This window comes from Camelus dromedarius, chromosome 12, assembly GCF_036321535.1.
Source record: "Camelus dromedarius isolate mCamDro1 chromosome 12, mCamDro1.pat, whole genome shotgun sequence".
In the NCBI taxonomy this organism is placed as follows: Eukaryota; Metazoa; Chordata; class Mammalia; order Artiodactyla; family Camelidae; genus Camelus; species Camelus dromedarius.
Genome location: NC_087447.1, coordinates 59,743,659 through 59,764,829, shown reverse-complemented (window position 1 = coordinate 59,764,829; position 21,171 = coordinate 59,743,659). Strand labels below are relative to the sequence as shown.

General features: G+C 39.4%; 1 long non-coding RNA gene and 1 other non-coding gene across 22 annotated transcripts in view; one reads left to right on the top strand and one right to left on the bottom strand.

Moving 5' to 3' along the window:
- The window catches only part of LOC105098005 (uncharacterized), a 230,439-nt gene that overhangs the window by 185,458 nt on the left and 23,810 nt on the right, over positions 1–21,171 (bottom strand). For all 21 annotated transcript variants that reach the window (XR_010383463.1, XR_010383459.1, XR_010383451.1 and 18 more), the window contains 2 exons: positions 1,512–1,586; positions 51–282 (listed from right to left, as the gene is read on the bottom strand). This is a non-coding gene — a long non-coding RNA (uncharacterized LOC105098005). The remainder of the gene's footprint in view (positions 1–50; positions 283–1,511; positions 1,587–21,171) is intronic.
- Positions 4,651–4,839, top strand: LOC116155503 (U2 spliceosomal RNA). Its single transcript, XR_004139394.2, has one exon. It is a non-coding gene; the product is annotated as a U2 spliceosomal RNA (small nuclear RNA).

Below are 21,171 nucleotides of genomic sequence, written 5' to 3'. Positions count from 1 at the left end.
TAATCCCCAAATTCCAATGAACTACTTTAAAAAAAAAGTTTGTTTCTTACTTGACATTGACGTGTAGGTCAGTGGATGGTCTCTGCTCTACGCAGTCTCTCAGGCACCCAAGATCTTTTGTCTTGTCTCTCCTGTAGGTCTTTGCAGTTCTCCTCATTCATCCAGTGGTTGAAGCGAAAACGCTAGGATTAGACTTCGGAGGCTTTGCTGAGCCAGGCCTGGTAGCGCTGCTCATCACTTCCATTCAAACTCCACTGGTCAGAACGTTGTCATTGGTTTTATCTAAGTGCCAGGGGAAACGGAAAAAGAAATCACATGTCCTGGAGATGAGGGTAGTAAAGACACTGGTGACCACTTTCAGTCTCTTACAAGCAGAAGTCAGGTACCAGAATATTTTTCAGTATAAGACAGAAACAGACACACAGGAATTTTTCAAACTCAGTTTACATAGGGACATGATGTATTATACACCCCCATCTCCCCTTCTCCTCCTGAAAGCTGGTTCATGCCCCCACTTCCTTAACTTCCTTAGCACTTAGTGCCCAGTCTTCCTTTTTACCTTATTCCAGGCATCACCTCTCGGTTGTATATTAGCATTCATGTTCCTCCATCGACTCTCAGCCCTGTGCTGAGAGCCCACCTTTGTGCGTGAGTTCACTCCCTCTACAGATATCCATTCCTGCTGCCTGTGGTCTGATTTACACCTGTGCTTGGGTAGTGGGTTTCCTCTGCTCTTTTCTTTGCCTGTTCAAAGTCTTACTTATTCATCAAGGCTCAGCTTAGTTCAAAGGACACTTCTCCGTGAAGTTTTTCCGTAATAACTAAATACCTAGGCCGTAGACCATTTTTAGATTCTAGATCTTCCATTTATTTATTTTGATCTTAAGACTGTGAACTGAAGCGCTTTGAGGGTCTTTTTCACTCATTGGCAAAATGGAAATAACAGTTGTCTTACAGAATAGTGGTAAAGATTCAAATCTAGTACATAAAAGTGCAAAGTATCTAGTGGATAATAGCTATTCAAGAATCCCAAATGATCATTTCTATCCTGCTCAGAACTTCTTTGGCATCTTTATTTTATCAGTTCTTTCACGTCTTATCCCATTTCCCTTGTGTTACTTGTCTTCTCCTTGTACTGGATTTTGGATCACGCACAATTTTTTTTTCTTAAGCGTGTGTGTATGTGAGTGTCTGTGTGTGTGTGTGTCAATTCTGAATAGGGCTGAGCACATTTATTCATGGCACAGAGCCAATAAATGTGTTTCTCATCAGAGAAGTTCTGTGGTTCTCATTAGAAAAGTAGGTGGTGAAAAGATTTAAGCTAATGTGTTCAGTACAAGAAACACAGAGACACTCTTTTTTAACAAGAAAGAATCCTGTATAAGCAAACACAAAACATATTTAGTAGACATGGAAGTACAACATGAACTGTACCAAGTTTCATAAATACAAAGGATTATTATTACAAAGCACAATAAAATTGAAGTTAAAATTTTGTGTCCTCCAGTTACCATTAAGAGAGTCCAGTTCACAACTGCTTTTTTTCTTATTGTTTTCCTTCCCAGAAAGTGAGGCAGAATGATTCCCTGTTGAGAGAAATTAAACTTGTTGGTCATTTCCCACCAAAAAATTGCTTTATAGAGCCAAATACCATTCTGTATCTGCTAAATACTGAAGAAAAGACCCATTGGCATTTGGTTTAAGCAACTAGAGAGAGGCTTCAGCATGTGACCAATTATTCATGTATACTGGAGAAAAAGTTGACAAAAGATTCAAAAATTAAAGGCCCACACCAAAATAAGTGGTCTTTAACATATTTTGTGTATTTCAGGTTCACAGAGTTTTTTCCCATCACACATGAAACTGACAAATATACCAAACCCTTTTACTGTATGTAGTGTTCATCTTTGTATAGATCTTTTCAGGAAGGCTTTACAGCTTTGAAGTTGCTGTTCCTTATGTGTTTCTAAGAAACTATAAAGTTACCAAGTTAGTACATGGAATTAAAAACTGGGGCTGAAATAAAGAATAAAGACAACTAAAAATATTTCATGCCCTCATTTTTTTGAAAGCTTGAAGCAATTTTTTTTTAAGAGTTTATGTTATGGCCCTAGTTGAAAATACTTCTATCGTTGCCATTTTATTCTGTAGAGCATTAAACTAACATGGAATCTAGGTTGCTTCTGATTAGATAAAGCCTTTTCAGGTTTAAAGATTTCCTGCCTACTCTAGGGACTTCTGTAATTAAACAAAATGCGAGAATGTCACACGTGTTTATATAATTTATTAAATTAGAATTGATTCTGATAACTAGCCATTACGTATAGGGCAAAATGCATCTGCAGAATGCTCAGTCTTTTGCACACACGCACTGGCTTCCTTCCATAACAACGATATATTAAACACCTACTATGTGAGGCTTGGTACAAGTTGCTTTACAGATTACACCTATTGGCCAGAGTGCAATCCCCCTACCCTCTTTGCCACTCACCAGCTACAGACACAACCAGAAAAGAAGTTCTGGAACCAGTCATCTTGGGAAAAGGTATGGCCAGCTAAATCTACCACCCTGTTTTTCTTGGCTATGTCCCAAGATAAAAAACTCTCTGCTCATCTGCACTTTTAGGTACTCTGTCACCCTAACCATCCATCCATCCACCCATTCATCTATCCACCCATTCATCTATCCATCCATGCATCCATTTATTCAAAACTATTCAAAAGTATGCACTGACTTACTGTGAGTTAGGTACTTCCCTAAGGGATGCAAAAAGATGTGGTTTCGAATCCCACAGAACTTTAGTAGAAGAGATGGTACTCAAGTAGTTACCTAAATACCGAAGCAGTTATGTACTAACATAAGAAATATGGTAGAAAGGTATCATATGCTATGAGACAGAATAACAGTGAGGTCTAATTTTACTTTGGGGATTGAAAAAAAAAAGAACTTTAAGAAAATAGCATTTAAACTGGGTATCTAAGGATGACTAGGAGTTATTCAAGTAAGAAATGGAAGGAGCGGGTAGAGTATTCTGGGAAGAAGCTCTAGTGCTGACTGTGTCTAAGCGTTAGAGTAACTGAACGGGGACTAGTGAGGCAACAGCATGGTAAGTAGAGGAAGGAACAGAGGGAACTAGAGCCAGATTATGGAGGACTCAATATGCCTTTCAGAGGTTTTAGATCTTTTCTTAAAACTACTAGAAAGTATTTACACTACTGATTATTTTATGTAATATAATCTTTATAATACTTATAAATCACAAGTATTTATAATACTAATAATTTAAAGCAGAGGACTGACATGATCAGATTTACCTTTAGAAAAAAATCACTCTGGTTGATGGTGAGGAGAAGATATACAGAGAGGGTCCAGAGAAGATATGGGATATTAGACAAGAGCTAATGATGGTCCCTTGGACAATAAGGGTAGCAGAGTTGAGAGCTATTTGTCATTTAAAATAAAGAAGATAATGACTGTTGTAGCCACCTCCAAGATGTTTCTCAATGAACCTCACCTCCTGGTATTCATGCTCTTGTATAAGCTAGTTCCATAGTAAATCAGATTGACCGGTGTGACCAATAGAATGTTACAAAAGTGACAATGCATGACTACCAAGGTTAGATCATAAAAGGCATTGCAACTTCTGCTTTGGTGTCTTAAATCACTTATTCTGGGGAAAGCCAGCAGCCATGTCCTGAGTACACTCAACAGCCCTTTGAAGAGGTTCAGGTGGAGGAGAATTAGGGCTTCACATCAGCAATCAGGAGCCGACCTCAAAGTGGGTGTTTCTGTCAAGCCTTCAGATCAGTGCAGCCTTGGCAGAAATCTGACTATATTCTTAAGAGAGACTCTAAGCCAGAAGTGCCCAGCAAGTCATATCTGAATTCTTGAACCATAGAAACTGTGAGAGATAACAAATGGTTATTGTTTTAAATTACTAATTTGTTGCACAGCAATAGGCACTTAATATGGTGATACTGAATACCGTAACTGACAAAGAGGGAGATATCAAGGATAATTCCTAGATTTCTGGCTTTCAGAGCTGATTTGATATGCTTTTACAAATAATGTAGGCAGTGACCTAGTTTTTTGAGGGTAGAACAAATCAGTTTTATTTTTGATGGATTTGGGGTGCCTTTGGGACATCTAGTGATTACAAATATCAGGATTCTTAGTTGCAAGCAAAGTAAACAAGCTTTGTCTGACTTATACAGAAAATAATTCACTGGGAAAAAATCTTTGGAAGAAAAATATGAGAGAAAAATCTACACAGACTTGTAGTAGACAAATATTGCTTAAACAGGACACAAAAAGCACTGGACATATAGAATAACCTGGAAATTCTCATCTTCAAAATGTTTCTTTATCAAAAGACATCATTAAGAGAATGGATAGATAGAAGCAACCGAAGAGTGAGAGAAGATTTTATATACATATATAGATATAGATATATCTCAAAGGAATCATACCCAGAAAACTGAAAAAATCTACAAATATTTGCAGTGCGTATGTTAACAAAGCAGTATATCCAAAATATACAAGAACACCTACAAATTAATGAAAAAGGCGAAGATCTCAAGAGAGAAATGGTCATAGGCTTGAATAAGCAGTTCAGAGAAGGAGCTACCCAAATGAAAAATATATACACGATCATTTCTAGGCCTCTTGGCTAAGATCAAGTGTAGTATCTGTTCTTATCAGTTTAATATCTGATATGTCATCTATCCAAGGACAATATATTAAATGGATTTGGAGCAGGGAGTTGGAATAGGAGCTTTCTCCATCCACTCCACGCATTGACCTGGTATCGCAGTACCTCCAGGAAAAGTGTACCAAAATAACAATAATAATAATTATTATTACTATTATATATATGGAAAAATGCCCAATTTCATTGTTGCTAGGAATTGAATGTTTATGTTCCTCCTCCAATTCATTTGTTGAAACCCAAATCCTCAATGTGATAGTATTTGGAGATAAGGCCTTTGGGAAGTGACTGGGTCTTCAGGGTGGAGCCCTTAGGATGGGATTAGTGCCCTTATGAGAAGAGACAAGAGAGAGCTTGCTTCCTCTCTCTCAGCCATGTGTGAATACAGGGAGAAGGTGGCTGTCTATAAGCCAGGAAGTGGGCCCTCCTCAAACATTAGATCTGCAAAGCCTTGATCTTAGACTTAGCCTCCAGAACTATGAGAAATAAATGTTTGTCATTTAAACCACTTCGTTTATGGTTTTTATTGTTATAGGAGCCTGAACTAAGACAACTATTTATCAAGGGAATTCAAATTAAAACTAGTTCAACACTACCACCTAGTCACCAAAGTGACTACAATGAAAATGCCAGAAAACACCTGGTGTTGATGAGAATATACAGAAACTGTGCTTCTTATACACTCTAATAGAAGAGTAAACTGTTACAATCACTTCAGAGAATTGTTTGAAAATATCTAATAAAACTGGACATTCACAAACCCTAGGAGCCAGCAATTCCACTCTTCAGTATGTATCCAATTGAATTGCATACACAATTTTACCAAAAGAAATGTTCTGAACAACAAGGCCATATGACCTTGAGCAAGTTATTTAACCTCTCTGTGCATTAGTTTCTTCATAGGGGTTTGACGTATTTCTGGCTGCATCCTCTGGGACAGTGAGGTCCTTCAGTGTCCTGTATCCTGATGCTCTCTGGCTGGAGGGAACTCTGTGGGCCATCTTAAGGACCAGCAACAGCTCCAGAAAGTTGCCCATGGCTGCTTCGACAGGACTTGTAAGACAAAACCAAACTTCCTTCTCCATGCAGCAAAGACTGGGCTGGCTGTCCCTCCACTCCTTGGAACACTCACATTGTCTGCAGGGTAGGGGCCTTGTAAAGCAGTCTCTTTTTTTTTTTTTTTTGACAGGGTTGTATTTGGACTCCATCATTTGTATTATGTACATATATACATACTGATATACACATATACATATGACTACCTCACCCAGTGTTATCTACCAGCCCCACCCCTCAGCGCTATGCCCTGCCCCTATCCAGGCCAGCGCCTTAGATGTTTCCGACCTGCCATATATATATATATCTCAATATTGTTCAGAAATGTTCTGAACAACATGACAAATAATAGTGGAGATAGCCCCTATTTGGCAATTACTCCCATGTATATAGGAAAATGGATTAATAAATTGTGTATTTTCACCTATAGGTAACTATAAACCAGTAAGAATGAATAGGCCTATAGCTATATGCAAAAATGTGGATGAATCCCAACAACATAATGTTAAGTAAAAGAAGCCAGACACAAAGAACTGCATGAAACTATTCATTCAAAGTTCAGAATCTACAGTTTTAGAAGTCAGGGTTATGGCTACCTTTGTAAGAGAGGCTGTAAGAGGAAGTAGGCATAAAGGAGGCTGCTGGAGGTGCCAATGACACATTTGTTGTTTGCAGTTTGCAATCATTCTTTAAGCCTATGCACTAAGGATTTGTTCACTTTTCTGTATCAATGTTATATTTCAGTAAAGAGTTTAAAACAAGTAAAAAAAAATGTTATCTAGTGGCTCACAGAACCACCACTCTGGTGCAGAGCCAGGTCCATGAATACAGACTCAGGAACAATGGCCAAAATTATGCCATAGAACTGGTCAGATGAGAACCCAGCTGTGGACACTGTAGCTTGCAACCCTGACCCTGTGAATTCTGAGCACTGAGTCCTGTCACCAACTCCACCACAGCTGCTGGATCATTTCTCCCTTGACACCACAGCCAGAGAAATGTCTCACAAATTTCAATTCATTATGTCACCAGTTCTCCATTCAATGTCTGTGGCAGGCACATCTGATAGATGGATCCTATGCCATGTCCCTGGGCTCCCACTACAAGGATAGATGGGAAAGCAAGGATTTGGAATTTTAAACTTCTATTGTGGGACAAGGGCGCTCTCTCTCTCTCTCTCTCTCTCTCTCTCTCTCTTAATTTCCTCAAACAAGAAAAGAGGGTTCACATGCTAGGAGGTTAAAAACAAGGTCAGATTTTTTACTACGATTTGTCACACAGTAGCAGGGATTTGTCAGGATGTGAGCCTGTAACTTACTGGAAAAATCTGGGCCTGAGATATATATTTGGAATTACTAACATGTAAATGTCTCTTGACCCCGAGGGTATGGAGAACATCATCAAGACTACAGAAAGAAAAGAGAATGAGGCCTCATCAGGTCCAGCTCTGAGGAATTTCAACATATGACAGAACGTAAAGAAGGATGGGCTGCAAGGCTGATAAAGAAGTAAGGAGGAAAGCTAGAGGAGAGTGGGGTCGCAGAAGAGAAGGGGGTCTTTCAAGAAAGAGGGAGAATTTAATTGGGTCAAGTGATGTTGAAAAGACAGTGAAGACCAGGTGCCAAAAAATACACATTCTTTATGAAGACAAGGAGGTCACTGGTGACTGTAATAGGTGCTGTTTTCATGCAGTGACAAAGCAGAGATGGGGGAAGGCAGATTAGGATGGACTGAGAAGTGAGTGGGAGGATAAAGAATGAAGACAAGTGTAAATAACTATTTTGAAAAGTTTAATGATGAAAGAAAGCAGCAAAATTTTCTTTTGTCTCCATTAATAACACTTGTCTTCCTATACTGCCACCCACACCTTGTACTTCATAATAATTTGTAAAACCCAGGACATGGCTCTTTTTTTTTTTTTTTTTTTTTTTTAAGGGTACTGGCTACTCTCACTAGAAACTCTTTAAAGGTCATGTCCCATATTCATTTTTTTCATACCTTTATATTCTAAGGGCTTAAAACAAATTTTCAAAATAAATGAATCAATGTTTTAAGGTACAATCTTCATAGGGACCTTGAAAAGGTCAGCGGTGAGAAAACTGAGACTGATAAAGCTTGCCTAATGTTTTCACGTTTATCTAGCTAAGCCTGTGAGTGGAAGAGAAGATTTAAATTGCAGTGTACCGTTAGGCTACACTGCCTCCTGAAACCTTCAGATGTACGTATAAATTACATCATTCTCATGGTCATGCGTCTCCATTTCTAGACGTTGCACCTTCACGCCAGGGAGCAAGGAAGAAAACAAAGACGCAAAGAATGAGAGATGTATGCCAGGTGAGTCTGTTACATTTCATCAAGGAAACACTGCTTTTCTGAAAGATCCACCCAGTAGCCTTCTGGTAATGTCTTCTTGGCCAAGCTACCAGGAATAAAATGAAGCCTGTGACATCAAATTTCCCAAGTACATTGTTGTCCTGAATAAAACTGAGGCTATGTTAGTTGTGAAGAAGGAAAGAACCAATATTGGGTAGATAACTAGCAGCAACTAGCTCAGCACATAATCAGAAAACCATATATACAGAAAATTACCACTGGAATCGTATATACGGATAATTACGACTGGGAAGGCTCCTTATTAAAGTTATGAACACAACACAACTAAATTTTCTCCACCGGTAGAATATAATCATCTTTTTTCTTTCTAGTTGAATGCCCGTTGTTATAATACCTAGCATTTCATTTGCTGCCTTGGCATGGGTCATAGGGTCCCAAAGCCCTAACAGTTCGTCTTCTACCACCAGACATGCCTCCTGCCCAGAAGGAAAGTCCCCTCACGCAGCCAGTTCCCCTGCCAGCCGGACCAGCTGCACTCCACCTGGGCCTTGCTGCATGATTGCCTGCTGACCTGTGGAATTTTTCAAACAAACCAGTCACACTCTCCTGTAGGAACCGAGGGGCGCCTCATCCTCTTGTTAATCTAGAGCCTGCCTCCCACCACTCCTGCTTATTCACTCCCCTCAAGTACAGTCTTCGTGGCCCTAAGTGGTGAGGAATGTCCTCCTCCCCCAGCCTGAGTGTATGTGACCAGTAAACAGCTGTCAATCTCATTTGTCCAGAGTTGGGTGTCCTGTGTTTGATCATCTTGTATTATTTGGTGGGGTGGGGGAAATCCCTCCCTCACCAACGGGGTGAATAGGAGGTGATCTAAATAGTTGAGCAACAGAAAATTGCTAAAATTTGACGGGTTTTCACCTGTAAAGATAACAAGTTTATATGCTTACTTTAGTGACCATGCTGTTCCCAAAACAGAAATTCTTAAATTATGAAATCACTCCCGTTCGACAAGATGGTTATCCCGTGCTAGGCATGTGGAAAGAGACTGGATGAGGGAAACAAAACTCCTTTTGCTCTCTCAATAAGTAGAACAGATGGCATTTTGAATTTCTCTTTCTCTGTCTTCCTAGTACTTCATTTCTATATACCTGTGTTTACATATGGATGTGTGTGTATGTGCTTATCTTGTTCTCTGGCTCTCTGATCTCTCTTCCTAGTACATTTAATTAATGTAAGGTAACTGAAATTCCTTGAGAAATCATGAAAATTGTACCAACTATTGTAAAACTGACTCATGCTTTATGGGAAGTTGGGGAGTCTTCCGAAGACATGTAAGATTGTTGTTGTTACTCTAGTATTACAAGTTTGAACATCTGCTTGGAGAAATTTAGGGAGATTTAGGGAATTATTTTCTCGTCCTGAAAAATTGTTGAGATCTGTGTGTCTCTCAGGAAATGGCAAAAGGAAGCAAATAAAGGTCTACAATAGAATGGACATGATGAACACCTTCCAATTTATGGGCTTGAAGACCAGTCCCATCCTCAACACCCCACATAAAATTATACTGAAAGATAGACACATAGATAGAGATAGAGACAGAGATATTTCCAAAATTCCAAGGGGAAATCTTCTTGAGCAAAAATTGTCTTTAGTTGCTTTTGAGTGATTCCTTTAAAGAATATGGAGAGACTTGCTGTTCACCATTCTGAATGGCCTAACAGAGTTTGAATGTCGACATTTCTGCCTTAGGAGAGGTGATTAAAAGGGATCTGATTATGGTCATCCCTTGGTATCCATGGGGAATTGGTTCCAGAACACCCTCCCACTCCCTGCGATACCAAAATCTGTGGATTCTCAAGTCTCTTATATAAAATGGGGATGGTACATGCACCCTCAGTACCCATGGATATATCTGCAGAGTCCACATCCACAGATTCCACCAGCCACATTGGTTGTTTCCACTGGTTGAACGCGTGGCTGTCGGATCCATGAATATAGAGGGCCAGAGCATCAATCTTTGAGCATCCTGCAGTTTTGCCTATGGACTTTGACTTGTGGGCAAACTTAATTTCTACTTCCTTTTCCAAAGGAGATACACCAGCTCAAATGTCTAGATGGCTCAAGTGTGCAAAATAAGCCTACCTTCAGCAGAGAACTGAAAGCAATGTACATGACATTTAAACACTGAGAAGTGTTTTCTTGAGAAATTTAAAAAAGAAAAATTATTTGACTTGCTTTTGTATCCTGAAATTTCTGTCCCATTTTATTTCAAAGAATTATAAACAACTTAGCCATATTTCTTGAGAAAAACATTTCTAAAACAGCTCTGCCTCTTGCTATCATTCACTGTGTTTGTTTTCTTTTAAATTACTTCAAAAAAAATATTTACTGAGCATCTCGCCAGTTACTGGGCTAAGAATGGTGCATGCAAAAAAGAAGAAGGCATTCAATGATAAGTTTTTAGAAAAGGCGATGTTGTCTTTTTCATGTTTGCAGCCCACCAGAGCACCTTGTTTATAACAGACACATCGCACATTTGTTTGATTGGTTTCATCGGGACTGAGTTACACTACCACTGGGATTTTACCAGTGTTCTTCCTATGAATTGAGCTTGGATGGGTGGTCCTAGAAAACCAGAGCTACTCAGGACATAGAGAAAGCAGGAAAGTGTTACGGGAGTTCCAGTCCACCTTCAATAGTAGGTATCATTTGAGAATTCCAAGTAGCAGGTTTGACCGGGGGTACCTTATCTGCTAGGAATCTTCAATCTTCTCGGCTATCCCAGCACAGTTCGCTTAGTTTTGAGAAGGAACATACAGTAGCCCTTGAATAGCACCCCACTGAGAAGTAAGAATAATGATTTACTACCATGAACACCGGTGGAATGGAGACACAAGCTTTGTTTATGGGTTTAAGTCATCTATCCAGATCCTGGATGGTATCCACCCAGCAGGTCCTCCGTGAAGGAGATGATCTGAGAGAAGAGAGCTGTGTTGATGCCCTGGCCAACACCAAAATGCACCTCTGCTCTGACCTCACTTGATATGATGGCCTCTAGCTCAACAATACCCGTTTGCCAAGACAAATCGTTTACAGATAAGGCACAGTGATGATTCATTCTTTAGACAGAAAAAAATTACTATGGAACAGAAAGTCGGCATTAAACGGACCAAAATTAATGGAAAGAATATTTATATCATGACATATCTAAGTACAGTGAAAATTTTCAAGAAGAAATAAAATCCATGAGAACTTGGCAAAGCGTTAGCAATCTCATATTTTACAAAATGGGGAAAGAAAACAGTACGCACTAAAAGGAAATCTGTCATGATCAATTAACATTCATTGTATCCTTTGAAGCGGATACCTCTTTGAAATGGATGCCTCAGGAATTAGAACTTCAGCCAGGTACTTGTATCATAAAAAAGAAAAGAACCAACTGTCAGGTTCTTTATACCACACTTAAAGGTTCCTAATTAATTCAATGGGTTTTCATTCATTACTATCATGTTTTATTCTGATGCTCATGGCCGCCCAGATTTGGCCTGTAGGAGCTCATTTTAGCTGGCTTCTGTATCATTTTGACATGTCTCCATCATTCCTTGGGCTCTTCTGTCAGAACAGGATATTTATTCCAGGATCTTTTTGTGTTTCCCCTTCCCCAGACCTGCAACCAGCTATTTCTCCATGAAGTCTGTGGTTTTTGTTTTTTTGTGGGTTTTTTTTTTTCCCCTTCTGAGAATGGTATTTACAAACCAAGATCTGGATGCTCATGTCTCGCTAGGTGTGTTCACTTACATTGAATTGCTGCCGGCCCTTGGTCCACTCAGTGACCAGAACCAGAGAACAGAGATAAAGATTTAGAAATAGATACACACACACACATACTCCCAGTCACATTTATATTTATATCCACCTATACCCTGGAAATCATAAGGTCACATTATATCTCAAATCCAATCCTACACCACAGGTTCATCCTAGTTTTCTCTCTTTCCATGCTTGTAACTTCCTTTTCTAAAAACAGCAACCTGGCTCACATCAGCTTTATTCTGCCCACTTACTTGTTCGAGGCCTCGGAATGTCAAGGATCTTCCATTACTACTGCCCACTTCGCCCTGCTGCAGACACCCTCTTCTCCCTGCTTGGCTCTGACTCACCTGCCTGAGCTGCCTGCATGGCCCGTGTGGCTGCCCTCCTCACTCCACTAAGACCACATACCTTGTGCTATGTCGCACAGGGTTAGGGATCGGGCAACCGACCTGGCAAGGAAGGGTGCGCAGGGGACGAGGGCTCCCAGGTTTGACCCAAAAACTACTAATTCCAGCCCTCAATGTAGGGGTGCTCTCTCACCCTGCTCTTGCCCCAGCACCCTGTACAGGGCCATGTCCCCCCGCTACTGGGTTCTGATACAGTCATTGTAACACCCACCTGTAAAGGTGCCCTCCTTACCCTGCCTGGGCTGCGACTCCCTACTCTGTGCCACAATGGCCTTCCTCCAACCACAGACACCTACTGTTGGCCCCACCTATGGGATTTTTGGACTGAATTACTCAGGAAGGGAAAGGAAGGGGGAAAAAAAATAAAGGGGAGAAAGAAGTAAAGTGGAGGGAAGAATAAGAAAGATGCTAAAGAGGAAGGAAAAAGAAAAATGTACGATTTGGGGGGGAAATAATTCAATCATAAATTTCAAGGAGACTTTGAAGCATATCTGCTGATCCCTAAGTCTGGCTAAATACTGGAGTCACCTGAAGAACTTTTAAAAATTAATATCATGAATGTCCTGGTGAAAAGGCTGTTATGTAACCAGGTCCCTTGATGCCCTGTTAATAGCTCATTCTAGTGCAAAGGTGTTTCCAGTTTATTCTTTGCAGAGCACTGCAGTTTCCTCCATCTTAAGGGGAGTGTGTGTGTGTTTGTGTAAATGGAAAGGAGGTGGAAGGGGATCCACCTAATAAAACCCACCCCACTTCCACTTCAACCTGGGCAGAATGGAGCTTCCAAATCCATTTTCTGTATTTGGCTTCTACGCAGCATTCCATTAAAAGGGTTTTCTGTCTTTACAATGATGGGAAGGCACTATATTACAATATTTTACTTCTCTTAATCATTGCATTTGGCCTTTACTGTAATCAAGGCAAATTCTGGAAATTCTCAAGGATTCTTTTAGAAATATAAGCATTCTTCAGCGCAACAAAAATTACTCAAACTTGCCAATCTCACTTAATATTGTATCTGGTAATACAGACCATTTCATAATATTTTGTAAACGTACATTTTAACAGGTTTGTCTTTCATACAAAGGGTAAAGTTTTAAAAAAAAACAAAACTCATTCTTTCTAAGCCAAATCTAATATTTTGGAGACACTGATGATGGGAAATGATGTGCTAGCTAAATCATGGCAAACAGTAGAGCTATAGCTGTTTTTCAGCCACTAAGCAGGTGAACTACAGTGATGGATATATATGTTTTTATGTCACAAGGTCATTAATTTAACAAATTTTCATCCCATGCCTTCTATATGTTCAGCATGTGGAAAATAAGAAGTAATCTATCCTATAAGGAAAGCATTCATACGCTCCCTGGAAAGACACAAAAAAGCAAAAATAATGCAACACTAGCAGTACAAGTATAAAGTTAAAAAGACAGTGCACTATGGAGCCCAGAGAAAGGGCATAAAGGCCAGTCTAGGGGTTTCAGAAAACGCTTTCTGTAAGAGTGAGGTTTGAGCTGCAAAGTTATTCCTACTGGTTATTTATGCCCTTAGGTGTGGCCAGGATGAACCTCGGCATATGAAGTTCTATGTGAAGCCTGTATACTGCACCAACTCTGCTGTAAGATCATCTAACAATCCTGTCTTCTTTATTTTTTTTTAAATTGAAGTATAGTTGATTTACAATGTTGTATTAGTTTCTGGTGTACAGCATAGTGATTCAGTTATATATATATATTCTAGTTTACATTCTTTTTCATTACCGGTTATTACAAGCCACTGATTATACTTCCCTGTGCTATACAGTAGAGCCTTGTTGTTTATCTATTCTGTACACAGTAGTTTATATCTGTCAATCCCAAACTCCCAATTTATCCCTCCCTTCCTCTCCTAGGGCAGTCAACCCAGGCATTAGAAATAAGAGCAAAAATAAACAAATGGGACCTAATTAAACTTACAAGCTTTTGCACAGCAAAGGAAACCATAAGCAAAACAAAACAACAACCTACAGAATGGGAGAAAATATTTGCAAATGATGTGACTGATAAAGGCTCAGTTTCTAGAATATACAAACAGCTCATACAACTTAATAACAACAACAACAACAAAAAAACCCAAACAATCCAATCCAAAAATGGGCAGAGCACCTAAACAAGCAATTCTCCAGTGAAGACATATGAATGACCAATAGGCACATGAAAAAATGCTCAATATCACTAATTATCAGGGAAATGCAAGTCAAAACTACAATGAGGTATCACTTCACACCTGTCAGAATGGCCATCATTCAAAACTCCATTAATGATAAATGCTGGAGAGGGTGTAGAGAAAAGGGAATCCTCCTACACTACTGGTGGGAATGTATTTTGATGCAGTCATTATGGAAAACAGTATGGAGATTCCTCAAACTAAAAATAGACCTACCATAGATCCAGAAATCCTAGTTCTGGGTATATATCCAAAGGGAACTCTAATTCAAAAAGATACATGCACCCCAATGTTTATAGAAGCACTATATACAATAGCCAAGACATGGAAACAACCTAAATTTCCATCAACAGATGAATGGATAAAGAAGTTTTGGTATATTTATATAATGGAGTACTACTCAGCCATTAAAAAGAATAAAATAATGCCATTTGCAGCAACATGGATGGACCTAGAGATCATCATTCTAAGTGAAGTAAGCCAGAAAGAGAAAGAAAAATACCATATGATATCACTCATACGTGGAATTTTTTTAAAAAAAGGACACTATGAACTCATCTACAAAACAGAGACAGACTCACAGACGTAGTAAACAATCTTAAGGTTACCAGGGAAAGGGTGTGGGAAGGGATAAATTTGGGAGTTTGAGATTTACAAATGTTAGCCATTATATATAAAAATAGATTTTTTAAAAAAGTTTCTTCTGTATAGCACAGGGAACTATGTTCAACATCTTGTAATAACCTTTAATGAAAAAATATGAAAATGAATATATATATATGTGCAACTGGGACATTGTGCTGTACATCAGGAACTGACACATTATAATTGACTGTACTTCAATCAAAAAAAATTGGCTTTCTGTGCTTTCAATTATCTATTGTCAACTGTGATTCAAAAATATTAAATAGAAATTCCAGAAATAAACAACTCTTGTTTAAAAAAAAAATCACAACTTGTCAACCATCATAGTAATTGATTCAGGCAAAACATATCAACAGATGCTAAAGCTAGCAGGTACAGTTTGAGGAAAAATACAGTATTTACACAGACACAAAGTACTTCTGTCTTATATACAAAGGGAAAAGGGGTAATTTTTAGTAGGGAAATGTGGCAGGCAACCAAGGAATTAGGCACTGATAATAATAGTAGATCATGCCTTTTTACAATTAGCTATTTTAAAATTTTTTATTACTTTAACCCTAGCATCATCTAAAACCTCATTACTTTGCAATGTAATGTATGCTAGAAAAAACAGCAGTGGTGTGTAGGATACTTTGGACTGACTCTCTCAACACCAATTTCAAAAACCTCCATATTGTAGAGGCTGGAAAACTGAAAATCACTTTTTTCAGATTCCCCTGAAGCTAAGATTCTGCCTATGTTTAAGTTTCACCAATCCGATTCACAAGCTTAAAACCTGAATTTAAATTCAGTTAAGTGGGGGAGAAAGGCCACGTATGTGAAGCATTTGTTCTGCTGGTGTGAATCACAGCAGAGCAGAGAGGTTATGGAATTGGCTGTCCTGGCAGCTTTTTGATTTAACAGGAAGACCATGCTGGAAGCAGCAGCACCCACAGAGACAGAGTTCTACGCTGTAGCCTTGGGAGTCACTGCTGGAAGTTTAGCCTAAAGCCTGTTACAGAATTCTGGGGATAAATTAAGTAAGGCAGTTAACACACATAAGTAAACTTCTTTCTCCTTGAATTAGCTACAGTGGATTCAGTACTATGCAACCAAACGGACCCAGTATTGATTCACGAAAGGAAAACATGCTAAGAAGAGTTGTGAAAATAGTCGAAGTCAAAATATCCCAAACTGATCTGAAAATGTTAGTGATCTGAGAGATGTCTAGATAGATGTTTAAGTAGAATGGATTTCTTTTCAGTAGGACTTCTCAAAAACTTTAAAAGTTTAATCTGTGTTGTAAATCACACTGTACATCATTTTCCCAGCGCATCTGACCAGGAAATTATTCATTTTGGGGGAAACCTATTATCAGCTTGAGAAACACAGACAGAGTTTGTGAAACATTGGTCTAAATAAAATACCCAGCAGTCGGAGCCAACAACCTCTGCTTCTGTTCCAAGTCTCTTTGTTCCAAGCAATCTGTTTAGACTTTTTGTTTCCATATATCTTGTTGTCATGTTATAGTAGGCAGTGTTCTGGACAGGGATATCAATATCCAGCCAGCATAAAAAGTATATATTCTTATTTTGTTAAGTTGGCAGCATTACTTATTTAGACAAAGTAATTTCATTTCAGTTTGTCCAAAGTAGTGAAAATCAGACACAAAAGGAAGCCCAGTTTATTTTATGATCCCAAAGAAATCAAAGTGAAAACTCTAAGAAGATAACATACATTTTGTCTTTATTACTCAGTTTATGTGTGGTTCCAAATGAGTTCAACAGGGATAAGAATTCTACAAGAGTCAGAAGGAACTCTGAGTGTTTTTGTGGCGAGGCATTGTTTGAATCCGAGAGCTTGTCAATGTACAGGCTTGGGACCAGCCTTAGTTCTGCAAAATTAATGACATCATAGGGCAATGTGATAAACACTGTCATTTTCTGGAATAAAGGGGGAAATTAATTCAGCCGAGAGTGATAAGGAAAGACCTCACAGAAGATGTGATGTCTGATAACTAGAAGGATTGTTAGAGATGAAGTTGTCTAGGACAGAGTGGAATGTAAATAAGATGACTGAGGGTGGGTCAGTGTGATTATAGACTCTGGATATGATTTCTCTACATCTAATGGATTCTGAAAATCATAATCAAGGCTTGCAACTTGGCCATACATCACCATGTGAATTAAGTAATTAGAAAAGGGTCAGAACAGAGAGAGTCATTACTATGATTAATTGTTATGAATATATTTCATGCCTCAGTCTTAGGCAGGCCCTATATGCCTGGCCTTGGAACCACGATTCTTCAGCATTCCTGCTCCCCTTCCCACAGTGGCTTAAGACTTTTGTTTTACATGAAACTTGTTTCCAGGGAAGTGAGTGGTCATTTGCAACTTTGCCCCAGTGGCAATCAGTCGTTATCTGAACACTTGCATGCCGGCTTCACTCAGGGGCTTCTGCTGCCTTCGGCCATGCACCGGCGGCCTCACCCGGGGGCACCTCTGGAGGCTTGGGACACAGCTCGTGAGGCAGGTGAAGCCCACTTGTGTCTAGGTTCTTGCAGTCATTCTAACCTGACAGGCTATCCTACACATTGATTTTAAGTATTTTGGTACTATTGTAACTGATTTCCTCTTTACCTGCTTCGATGACAGAAATACTTCAATGTTCTGTCAAAGATGAAGTAGTTCTTTAGTCTCATCTCTTCTCCGAGGGGTGTGCCGTTCATCGGAATTCGGTTGGTTTACCTTGCAGACTCAGCTTTCCTATGGTTTCAAGAAAACCTATGATTTTGTAGATTACCTAACTTTTTCTCATTGTTAAGACCATATGGACATGTGCTTGCCACCTTCTACATCCTAAGCAGAAATGGAAATCCTCATCAACTAGTTCTGGCATCAACTGATGACTCTTGCCTGAAATTGTTGCTACTGTTGGATTCACAAATTTTTCTAATTTCATCATCCCTCTCACATTTATTAATTGACATTTGAGAGCTTGTGCTTTGGGGTAAAAAAAAAATAAACAAGTGGAAAAGGGTTGTGGGAGTGTCAACGAGTAGCAAGGAGGGCACTCCACATTGTGTTTCCTGAGATGTATGAGTGATGAAGAAAAAATAATGATTCTGCTGTCAGTAGGATCTAGGAGTCATGGAAACACTACTGACTACTGGTCAGGTTCTGTTAACCTCTCTAGTTTTTCATCTGAAAAATGGAGGAAGTAGTACTTGTATAATGAAGCTATTAAAATAAAATACAGAATATTTTAAAAATCTAGATTATGTCTGACACAATAATAATTCAATTAACCCTTAGTTTCCATTCCATCAAGGATCTTGATTTAGTGCAACTGAAATACATATGTAAGTGTAGCAGTGCCATGACAAGAGATTTACAAAGGGCGGTCCCAACACAGAGGAATTAGTTCTTCCCACCTGGGGAGCAGGCGAGAGAAAGCTACAGAGGACCAATGAGCCTGTAGCACCAGAAAACTCATGGCCTGACCAGTCTGCTCGAAATGAATGATAATTACCACACTCTAACGCTGACTTCCTCTCAAACTTCTCAAAATGCGTCACTCACATTAGCAGATGTAGCTGATATATAAGCCTCGATGATAGTTTTACAAAGCCTTAGAGCCTTGAAACAAATCTTCTTCCATGAACAAACTCCTGTGGGTCCTGACTCTAGACTCTGCTGTCTGTGGTTAACGGAGAGAAGAACTTCTGAAGTCCACTCCAGCGGTCTGCTCTTCAGAAACCAAAACATTCTCCTTTAGGTCTTTCATGTCCTGCAAAACATCTCAGTCTATCAACTATTCTTCTTATTCTGAATGGCTTATTTATTCTAATCATGTTCATTGCTGTACCAGGCACTACGAAAGGCACTGAGAACCCAGGAGCAAGTGCGAGTTTATATCCTGCTCTGGAGGGGTGTGCAGATTGGGGAGGCGCCAGACAAATGAAGAGACACTCTTTCAGCCTGCTCTGGATTCCAGGCCTTTCCTCCCCCAAGTTTCCAACTCCAAACAAACGCCAGTAAAACATGAGCAAACCTCACTTTTCAGTCACATTTGATAATGTGTCTAAAATTCTCAGAAATTAAAAAAAGAAAATTACGGCCACATCACAGCAAAATTATCTCTCTCTTTTCTGGCACTAAGATATTCCTGGTTCTGGCTCAGGAAAAAGAACCGGAAGAGCAAACGTGATTAATCCTGCAGAGAAACTTGCAAGCAGGAGAGAACAAAGCTGACTGGTTCAGAGTCAGTTTAGATGACAATGTAAATCATGAGATATACTCTGAACCCAAGGCCAGCGTATTTCCTGTCCTCCTGATTATGGGAAGTATCTTCCCTAGTGGAGATGAGGTTATTGTTATTTATTTAGTTTTTAGGCACACCTATGACTCCACTGACTGAATCCCGAAGGAATCAACATTAATCAGTTAGACTCCTTAACCGGTGGCTATCAGTGTAAGTTCAGTGAGTTCAGTGGAATTATTTCAATCATCCCTGACCCAGCCACACACTCTTCATTCCAAATTTGATGACTGTACCGAACTCAAAGGGAGATGGAAATATCTTGGCACACAATTTCCTACCAGGTTGAGAGACAGAGTTGGGGACGAAGGCTCTTCCTTACTCTGAATATTCTATATCCCTCCCTCATTAACCTGAGACTACTGACCTACTATCAATGGTTTTACTGTTTTGTGCTCTTATGACCAAAGACTCACATTTATAAGGTGGCCAGCCAAGGTCAGCATTTCATTCTGTGACACAGATTAGTTTTCCTCTCTACGCATAGCAAGGGAACTTCTGCAGACCTCCAACCTTGAAAACAACATGTCTTTACTTGATAAGATCATAATTAACTAACCCAGAACCCTGGATTACACAGTTACTTTATCTTCACAAATTTGAGATCAGGAATAATACAAAAGTCCTTCAATTTTTCCAAAGAAAAATTGTGTCAGAGGGAGGCTTGAAGGGGAAGACCATGATTGAATCAGCTCTTTCAACATTTCTTTTCAAGTAGACTCAGAAGAAATAGGTGGGTTTCATAAGCCAGAGTGGGATTATACATGGCTCCTGGGGCTCAGAGCCGAAGGGAGAGGACCACACGCATTCCTCAGAATTACGGGACGCTCGTCCACGGAGACAGCAGAACTACCGCTTCAACAAAGTGGACTCCTGAAGACACCAAGTGGGGAAGAACTTAGAAGTTAATTTTAGGATTTTAGTTTAAAAGCTAATAAAAAATAAATGTCTTTGTCATGATGTATGTATGTACAAGTGGTAGGGAAACACTGAAGTGCTAGGCTGTAAGGTTCACTCTCTTCATTTCCAAGAGTGGTTATAGGGAACGCATTCACCTCCTCACAACGCCTTGTTTGGAGAGACTGCAAGCAAACAGGACAAATGTGATAAATGTACACCCAGGCCCTGGCTGAACTAAAGTTTTACTTAATAGTTTTGCTTTGAAGATCTGTGGACCTTTGATGCCCCATCCTCATTATTTCATCAATGCCATGTTCACTAAAAATCATTTTATCCAAAAAATATATGAAATATATACCTTGTATAAGGCATTATGCTAGATCTCATTCGGGAGGGAGATATAGTGATAAATTAAATATATATATTTCAGACTGGTACAGATAAAGGGTCATAGAAATGATGGCGAGGAAAAAGTCATTGCTGCCAGTGTTGTTGGATAAGGAAGCACCTCAGGATCTGAAATGGCTCTTGAAGAATGGGTAGGATTTGAACATGGAGAGAATGGGATATTCTGAACAGAGGGAATGTGGACAATGGCATGGCCCATGGGGTTGAGTCGTATATTTGAAAGAATATGGTGAGAGACATATTTAGAAAGGAAGATTGGGGTCCAAGAATACTGAGCAAAGACCAGGAATTTCACCACCAGTGAGAATGGAAGTTACATGCATTTTAGAACAACTTAGCTCTATAAAACATGCTGTCTTCTTTTCACTCAGGCTCTACTTTTTTTTTCTTTTTTCTGA